At 39.8% G+C, this 9,894-nt stretch overlaps 1 protein-coding gene across 1 annotated transcript in view; it reads left to right on the top strand.

Moving 5' to 3' along the window:
* Positions 1–273: 273 nt before the first annotated feature.
* Positions 274–9,894, top strand: part of cdh23 (cadherin-related 23) — a 197,426-nt gene continuing 187,805 nt past the window's right edge. Inside the window, exon 1 of the mRNA XM_086258526.1 lies at positions 274–364. The gene's annotated coding sequence lies outside the window, so the exon portion shown is untranslated. The remainder of the gene's footprint in view (positions 365–9,894) is intronic.

Below are 9,894 nucleotides of genomic sequence, written 5' to 3'. Positions count from 1 at the left end.
AAGCAGGTGAAAAAATGTGAAAGAAAAAATATTTAAAAGTTATGGTGCCTGTTGGAGTGCTACCCTGGCTATGGAGCAGTGGGTATAACGCTGGACATTATGGGAGCTTCGGAGAAGAGATGATTTATGCTGCGCTTGGTGGGTTTGCAGTGGCAATTTTGAACACTGAGATTTGAAATTTGCAATCACCGGGGCGTTGGTGGTGATAGAGTAAAGCTAACGGGAGAGACACGGAGAGAGAGAGGGAGAGGGGAGAAAGGAGAGAGGGAGAGGGAGAGGGGAGCAGATACTTGGTAACGCATCACAGCAGGACAGGCAATCGAGTCTAAAGGCGCCCAGCCAGCGACGGACACGGACGAGGAAGGTAGGACAATATGATAATGACATGATCACACAGTTATGAGTTTGTGGACACAAAGCAGAAATGGAGTGATGACTGCAACAGGGGAGAGCTTTCCACATAATCAATAATGTTTTGCGTGATCTGCTCTAGCACTTCACTCACCATGTGCCGCAATTTGCGACTTTTTTATGCTCACATATGTCTCTGACTTCGGCATTTGGTGAGGCAGTGCGTTTTCAATTTCCGCACAAAGAAGAGTTTTGGAACTACTTGCCTGGTGATGCAATTAATGTTTTAATGTGGTCAAATTTTACAGAAATGTTGGACATTAACCAGCACCTGCACTTCATTCAAGTTGGGTCGTTTTCTGGAATGCCTCCGTCCAACTGTTGCTGCTGTATCTTCTTGTTACGTTATTTTGTCAGAGTAACTAAAGAGTCCGTACATGTGAGGTAGGGTGCATTCTTGCGCAGAGGTGTCAGGTGTACGGTGTTATCTCAGGTAGCCCTGGCGACTCTAGAGGTGCCTGCTGGGAAGCGCCCCGGTGCCCACTTACTTATTCATGTGTCACCTGAACACCGCTGCGACGCAACGCTTACTTAGAACTTTTATATATATAAATGCGTGTGTGTGGATTTGCTTCATAAATAGGTGATGCTGCAGCTTTGCATAGTAGCGCCTGTGTACTTGAGGTTGTTATGAAGCTGAATGACATCTTTATATGCTTGCCTCTAGCAAAGTGAAATATGTGACTATGAGGAAAGAGTAGCCCAATCAAGTTCTTTTCAAACTGTAAACCTGATAAAGTGGACAGAAATCCACTTTATATGTGTTTTCATGTATTTATTTATGTGAGCAAGCTTCTTACCAAAGCAGTAATGAATCACTTGCGATCAAGGCTAATATAGTAATATCTTTTTGCCTTAAACAGTATAATTCAGATTAAACATTGTAACCAGCAGCTGCAATTTTAATCGGGATTAATTAATTAAACAGTCACCAAGATTTTTGTGCCTCTGAGAACTGAAAGAGTGTCACTACTTTTATTGTAATCCACTGCAAGATCATTTTGGCCTTGGTAATCCCATATTCTGTCTTAATACTGTAAGTGCAAATATAATTGTTATGCTATTGTGACTTTGGTTATAATGTTAAAATATACCATAAAAACTATATTTGCTTGTTTCATAAGCCTTTAAAACGATTGTTAGAACGTGACCTTCTGTTCAAAGAATCTCATGTTTTATATTCTGCGTGTGATAAACTGAAGAGAAACTATTTCAGTGTTTCATGCATTATGTGGGGAAAGCACGCATTTGACAGTTGCCCTTTCTGAGTCACTGTCATTCTTTAAGTTCAAAAATAGGAGAAAAAAATAGTGAAACGGAGAGTCCATATCTGACAGACGCCTTGACTGACAGCCTCAAATGAAACCCAATATGAGGGATAGAGGAATGAATTGCAGATATGGTGACTGTACTGGACTGTTGTATGAGGTCTCAGGCAGGAAGCAGAGCAGAGGATAAAGACAAGAAAAAGCTGTAGTACTGTAAAGTTTAAGAAAGGTAAACTTGCGTAAGAGGAAAAAGTGGGAAGATAATGAAGAGTGTGGAAAAGTGATAGATATTAAAATGAGGCAAGTCATTTTGTTCTGTGGTGTTGGCATAATTGCTGCAGCTCAGCTAATCTGTGGAAATTGTGAGTGGAACCATTGGGAAAGGGCTGCTGTTAATTATCAGGTGTAAAAGCATCTGAACAGGCTGTGTACCTGCTCTTGAGTGACAAAGAAGTGATGGCTGAGTTGGTACTAGTTATTGGTATGTTTGTTTATTTTGAATTAATAGATTTCTAGAAGTCAGAATTGAGTTTAACAGATTTTTTTAAATTGTCATCTATGTACAGTGCACATGTATATTAAACACAGCGCTCTCCATATGACAGCTTTCAGCACAAAGCTCACAGATGAAAGGTTTCCGGCCTTTTGACTTTCAGTTTTAATAACTACACCACATTCCCTATGATTATAGCCATTGCATGTTTCCCACTTTTCCAATTTCTGCACCAGCCTCTCTCCTGGTCCAACTACGTGTGGTCATTAAATCAGCCAAGGCAGTTGGGCAGAACTGAAGAAAACAGGCTGGAGAAGAGGAGAGGGAAGAGGAGACGATTTAGCTCAGCCAGTTGTTTTACAGGTGCTGCCATCCGTACGGATGTGAACACAGTGAAGGAGATGGCTAAAAGAGTTGGTTGTAAACCCAACAATCCACAATAATCCTGTTCTGGTCTATTGCTACTAATCCTTGTATTGATTCTTTATTGTGTAAGTGTGAAACCATTATGAAGGAATTTAGAAATTGAAATTTCCCTACGGAGAAGACTGAAGCTTTTTATTCATTGTAGTGAAAACACTGGGGATTCATATCTAAGCCAGTAGCATTTACCATATTGAAATGCGTTCTCCCCTGGAAATAAACCATGCCATGTAAAACAAACAAAACAGCAATTTAATGGCAGCTCTGTGACAAATCCTTGTTGTTGGTATTTATGCCTGGAATACTGCCCTGAAGTCGGAGTGGAACAGAATGAAAGATGATGGAGGGGGAGGAGAGACAGGGAGGGCGAGGAAAGATGGGAGGCAGGACTCGTTGAGGTGAATGGTTGGGATGCAAAGTGTCGGAGAGGAGCTGCTAAATGTTGTGTTTTAATCTTTCAAACAGAATAGACAGTCAAGTGCAGGCAGAGTAGCATGACTGTATCCTAACAGAGACAGAGACAAAAGGAGATGAATGAGTCTCTACAGGCTATCGGCTGCCCTGTGACACAGCTGTCTGTGTTTATGTTGTCTGATATACACTCGGGCCTCTGCTGGGACAGCGTTACCAAGCTCATCGCGGCGCATGAAGGCCAAGTGGAGAAAGAGCCTGGTGACAATACAGGCGTTTTATGACTGACATGAAAATTTGGGAAGGAAGCAATCAGTTCAGATTATGAGGGAGTTAAATTTGTTTAGCGTCACAGAATCTGAGCGTGAAAGAAAGAAAAATCACAGGTTAGCCCTGAATTGAGGGAAATTTAGTGTATATTGAAATATTTCTCTGATTATGGTATAAAAAGAAGGGAAAGAATTTAAAAGAGCTGTTTTAGGGTATCTACTGTATGGCTGACAGGAGTGGAGATAAAAAACATTGTGATCGAGTAAAATGAAAGTGGAGTTGAGAACAACAAGGACGTGACAGTATATGGATCTTGGCTTTTTAGCAGTAGATGGATGAGAGGAAAAAGTCACCTAGTATATCATTATGTTCACACCACATACTTATACCACATAAAAGCCTAAAATAAGAGCATTAAGATTGCGTTGTCACTGTGCACTTAGGAAAAAGGAGATGACAGGAGGAGATACAGCTGTCTGACTCTGCCGTGGTGTTTTAAATGAAAGTCTTATGAGACAACGAGCTGTAATGTTTATCTTTTTTCCCCACACAAAAGCCCATTATGATACTTTTTTTTGTGCATCATTTTGTGTTTGTTTTTCACTGCGTCGAATATGGATCTAGTCAACTGTTCTCACTTTTTCTGGGAAATTAATATTAAAGACATTCCTTCAGAACCGTTCTCGGCTTTCATAGCGTACATACATCATCATCATTTATCATCCACGCTTAAGCATTCAATCACCTAAACATTTAAAAGACTTGTATATTCACAAATGTGCTCCTTTACCATACTGTAATAACACATGCCTACTCTGTCACAGGTGTTGATTTTTGTCCCTGTGCTCTTTAGCCCACAGCCTCCGTGATTTCCCCAAAGTATTCGAATTTTGATTGGTTAGAGCACTGGATTTTCCAGAGCTTCATCCCAGTCTATCTTAGATGAGCTCAGAAGGCAGCAGCTTTTGTGGATCTATGTTATATGTTTTTCTCTTCTTTGCATATTAGAATTTTAGGTGTGTGTGAATGGGTGGATGACTGAACGTGTAAAGCGCTTTGGGGTCCTTAGGGACTAGTAAAGCGCTATACAAATACAGGCCATTTACCATTTTTAACTCTCAGTGCATTTGTAGTTGGAGTGATACACTGTCTTTGCTAACAGTTCACTAGACTTTTAAAAATTATCCCTGAGCCCATGTAGGGATTTTCACTGCAGAACCTTTCCTCTGAGGGGCTTTTATTGGTTTTTGGCCGTAATGCTGTTATTTCATATTTGTTAACCCCTTAATTCTTTGAGTATCATATTTGATGCAGGCAGTTTTTTGTGAGTCTTGGAGACTTCTGCATCATCAGTGTGATCCCCCCCCCCCCCCCCCCGAAAAACAATACATTTTTGAACAATAAAAAAATGGCAGCAAGTAAGATGCAAATTAACCGTTAAATATGGAAATTAACATTTAATAAATTTTTTTATTTACAGATTTGCGAGATAGTTCAATGAACTCTCAATTTTGTAAGAAACTTGGATTTCTGGCAATCATTTCATGTTTAGGCATTTCATTTTTTAGATTTTTCCATGTAAAATCCCTCTGGGATGGTAATTTTTTCTTATATTGAATCATCTTGTTAATTAACTGAGTTGTGAAATATTTCACCAGATGTCTCTTTTAAGCACTACACTATTTTTGCACTCTTTCCTTGCCCCTGCTCCAACATCCTTGAAACCCTGTTGTTACTGTTATTATCCCATGTAACACTGAACATGCTGAGGACAGACTCTTGGGTCACGCCAGTAAGACCATAATTGTTTTATTAGTAACTGTAATGTGATCACTGAATTTAGGAACAGCAAAACCTTATTATACATTTGAATGTGTTGCACCCAGTGCTGATGGTAACTTGCTTTTCACACGTTGTGGCGTTGGTCAACACGGGACAGGGTGTATCAATTGCACCTTTTCAAGCGTTTTGTTACAGGCTGCTGTAATGATGCGCCATTCAGTGCTCCCGTGCTGTTCTGGATTATTACCATCTCCTCAGGTTCTGTGTAAGCTGCTCCCTCTCCCCTACCGTGTTTTGCAAGGCACTACTGTCAGCCCATACAGGATCAAAGCCGATACAGGCATCTCCATTGGAAGAACAGTGTTGTCTTGGCATGTGATCTACAGTCCCCCATATCTGCTAGTGGGGAGTTAGTGATCTTTTATTGAAGGGAGGTTTCACTCCAGCTGCTTTCTCAACAAGCCAATCAGCAGGGACCAGCTTCGGCTCATCTGAGAACTGGAAGCTGCTTATGTTATGTTTTCTCCAGTTCCTTAAGGCTTGTGGTTATTTGGAGTTTGGTGTGCATATATACAGGGAGTGCAGAATTATTAGGCAAGTTGTATTTTTGAGGAATAATTTTATTATTGAACAACAACCATGTTCTCAATGAACCCAAAAAACTCATTAATATCAAAGCTGAATGTTTTTGGAAGTAGTTTTTAGTTTGTTTTTAGTTTTAGCTATTTTAGGGGGATATCTGTGTGTGCAGGTGACTATTACTGTGCATAATTATTAGGCAACTTAACAAAAAACAAATATATACCCATTTCAATTATTTATTTTTACCAGTGAAACCAATATAACATCTCCACATTCACAAATATACATTTCTGACATTCAAAAACAAAACAAAAACAAATCAGCCAACAATATAGCCACCTTTCTTTGCAAGGACACTCAAAAGCCTGCCATCCATGGATTCTGTCAGTGTTTTGATCTGTTCACCATCAACATTGCGTGCAGCAGCAACCACAGCCTCCCAGACACTGTTCAGAGAGGTGTACTGTTTTCCCTCCTTGTAAATCTCACATTTCATGATGGACCACAGGTTCTCAATGGGGTTCAGATCAGGTGAACAAGGTGGCCATGTCATTAGTTTTTCTTCTTTTATACCCTTTCTTGCCAGCCACGCTGTGGAGTACTTGGGCGCGTGTGATGGAGCATTGTCCTGCATGAAAATCATGTTTTTCTTGAAGGATGCAGACTTCTTCCTGTACCACTGCTTGAAGAAGGGGTCTTCCAGAAACTGGCAGTAGGACTGGGAGTTGAGCTTGACTCCATCCTCAACCCGAAAAGGCCCCACAAGCTCATCTTTGATGATACCAGCCCAAACCAGTACTCCACCTCCACCTTGCTGGCGTCGGACTGGAGCTCTCTGCCCTTTACCAATCCAGCCACGGGCCCATCCATCTGGCCCATCAAGACTCACTCTCATTTCATCAGTCCATAAAACCTTAGAAAAACCAGTCTTGAGATATTTCTTGGCCCAGTCTTGACGTTTCAGCTTGTGTGTCTTGTTCAGTGGTGGTCGTCTTTCAGCCCTTCTTACCTTGGCCATGTCTCTGAGTATTGCACACCTTGTGCTTTTGGGCACTCCAGTGATGTTGCAGCTCTGAAATATGGCCAAACTGGTGGCAAGTGGCATCTTGGCAGCTGCACGCTTGACTTTTCTCAGTTCATGGGCAGTTATTTTGCGCCTTGGTTTTTCCACACGCTTCTTGCGACCCTGTTGACTATTTTGAATGAAACGCTTGATTGTTCGATGATCACGCTTCAGAAGCTTTGCAATTTTGAGACTGCTGCATCCCTCTGCAAGATATCTCACTATTTTTGACTTTTCTGAGCCTGTCAAGTCCTTCTTTTGACCCATTTTGCCAAAGGAAAGGACGTTGCCTAATAATTATGCACACCTGATATAGGGTGTTGATGTCATTAGACCACACCCCTTCTCATTACAGAGATGCACATCACCTAATATGCTTAATTGGTAGTAGGCTTTCGAGCCTATACAGCTTGGAGTAAGACAACATGCATGAAGAGGATGATGTGGACAAAATACTCATTTGCCTAATAGTTCTGCACTCCCTGTATGAATGACAACTCACATGGTTATTAGAAGACTGGGCTTAGGTCACTGTCATAAAAACAATAAAACAGAAATATTTTAAAAAATCAGTCAAAAACCTGATTAAAAGTAAAAAATTACATTTTTATTCAGTAAGCAAATAATAAACAGTATTCACATTTTTATTCTCAAATTTGAGCCGGCACACCCGGACTTCTCTGAGAAGTATGAAACTAATCAAGCATAACATTTAAACACTAAAGCTAGTTTGTTCTGTTCTGGACTGAAAGTACACAACTGTAATTTAGCATCTTAATAAAAAAAATAACACCTTTTAATTTTCAAAATGTTATTTTGTAAAACAGTAAATTTGAAAATTCTGAGCATTAAAAATATAATTTTAATTTAAATGCTTGCTCACACTGGTGGATTTAACCATTACAGAAGCATAAAAAGTGATTTTGATTATTACCAATGCTGTTAGGTACTTTGCTGGACATGTGTTGTTTTCCAGGATATAGTATCTCAGTGGCTATTGGCTTGATTTTCTCCAAACTTTGACGAAACCAGTTCACTCATAATCAGGGATCTGTGCCAGTTTGATTACAATTTCTACTCAGAAAGCACTGCATGCCCTGCAGTCCAAATGGCATCCTGTTTACACTGCACTCTTGTCATGTAAGTGAGGTTTGCTGACTAAGGGTTTCAGAAAGTCATGTCATATTGGAGATGAAGAGATCAGGAGGGCGGGAAGGAAGACATTACTCAGCTCATCAGAGCGGTGCTGCCCCTCCCTCCTCCCTGACAAAGCCAAATGTCTGCTAATCTGTCTGTGATCACTGTGCTAATGAGTGATGGCTTTTTTATGAGCACCAAGGGCAAGCCGAAATCACTCATTGATTTGCTGTAATAACCCAGATTTGGCTGCCTGCTGAGGTCCAACACTCTCCCCTGAAAACGGTGCCTTTGAGATTAAAGCAAGTCAGACACAATTGCCATGTAATCAATAATATTGAGTGGTGTAAGCCAGGAGACACCATGTGGGAAGGCAAGCCTCTTTGGACAGAACACACTGGGTTCAGACATTACTCTTAACTTTATATAAGGTATATCACTGTCAGATAAACTGTGGGGTTGTAAACCATTACACAGACATGGATCACCGCTATCCTAAACTTTACCACCACGACGTGTATAAAAATGTTTCCCTAAATATTAAACAGACAGTAAGTGGACTATTGGACTTAAATTGTGGTGTGCGTAAGTGTGAGAAACTTGTGATCCAACATTTACAGGTAAAGATAAGCTCCTTTAACCACAACAAGCAAGTCTCAAGAACAGCCCAAGGTTCTCCTTTTGAAGTGTAGTTTCGATGAGATGTACTTACCCACAAATAAAAAGAGCACGGCCCTTAAAAATATGTATTTGTTGTGTTGCTGATCTATATTTTAGTAGATATGATTTCTTCCAAAGCTTAGCACAGCGGTCCTCAAACATTTTCTGGACTACCCCACTTCAGAATCGAGTTGCGTGGTAAATCAGAAAAATGTAGAAAACACTAATAGCAGAAAAATGTGATGACTAAAAAGTGAAAAACATGGAAAAGACAGGTAGAAAAAACAGAAATGGGAGAAAGATGAACAGTAGCTCTGACAGAAACTGGGGAGCTGGTGGTGAAGGATTGATATATGGTGACAGTATTACCAGTGGAGTGGGACGGTGCTGGAGAAGGACCCAGGTTAGTTTGAGGACCACCTCCTGCTGAGTCATGTCCTCTGCAGTTTAATTGGCACATTTTGAGTTCAGTTTTTAAAAACTTGTTTAATATTAAAAACAAATATATTCTTTAAATCTGTGTCTTTGATTATACAAAGTTGTTTTTTTTGTTTGTGGACACATATTACTTGAACATGCTTAGAAATATTCTCCAGTTTCGCTTTTGTACATCGTTTATACAAAGTCTGCTATCAAAGAATTGGTTTTAAGTTTGGAGTGTGTAAGACACGTGGCCATGGTTAGTGTTCCCGTGGAGCTATGCCGAGTTTGATTGCAACCCTTCACCTTCCCACACTCCCCTACTGTGAAGTGATTGCAGTGATACATACTGTATGCATGTTGAACTGCACATGTTCACACAATAGGCTGAGTTAAATACTTAACGAATCTAATTACCATTTCATTTTCATTAATGTTTCAAGCTGCACTACAACCTAACAAGAGTGGTTGGGAATATGTTGTATTTCAGACTAATTGGCTTGTGTGATAAGATCACATTATGTGATTAGATCTTTGAAAAACTGATACGTTCTCAGAAACTTAAAATTAATCCATTAAAAAAACACAGTTGATTTGTGGAAGCGGCCATGTTGCCCTGCCATCTTGAATACAGTATACATTTATTTATGCTTCTTTTTGCTAAATTTATAATATAATGTGTTTCAAAACAAGCATTAAACCAGTCAATCAAACTGCAAACCTACACAAGCATTGCTGAAATGATTTTTTACTGAGTTTTCACTTTCCTTCTTTTTGTTACGTGTCCAAAGCTGACTACACACAGTAATATGTTTTAAAGGGGAAAAAAAATCACAGAATTAACAAACATGGGGCTTAAGTTCTAAACGCTGGTTTTGACTTATTTTTGATTCATTTCTCATCCTTATGTGTTGTCAGATAAAAACAAAACATGTAAAATCATCCTATTTCTGATGCCTACAGTTTAATGAGGG

This window comes from Aulonocara sp. 'chitande type north' Nkhata Bay, linkage group LG13, assembly GCF_057382095.1.
Source record: "Aulonocara sp. 'chitande type north' Nkhata Bay isolate Kocher_YH1m ecotype deep benthic linkage group LG13, A_spYH_male_GT1.1, whole genome shotgun sequence".
Lineage (NCBI taxonomy): Eukaryota > Metazoa > Chordata > Actinopteri > Cichliformes > Cichlidae > Aulonocara > Aulonocara sp. 'chitande type north' Nkhata Bay.
Note: the sequence above shows the minus strand (reverse complement) of the source record. Positions and strands in the feature narration are given on the sequence as shown.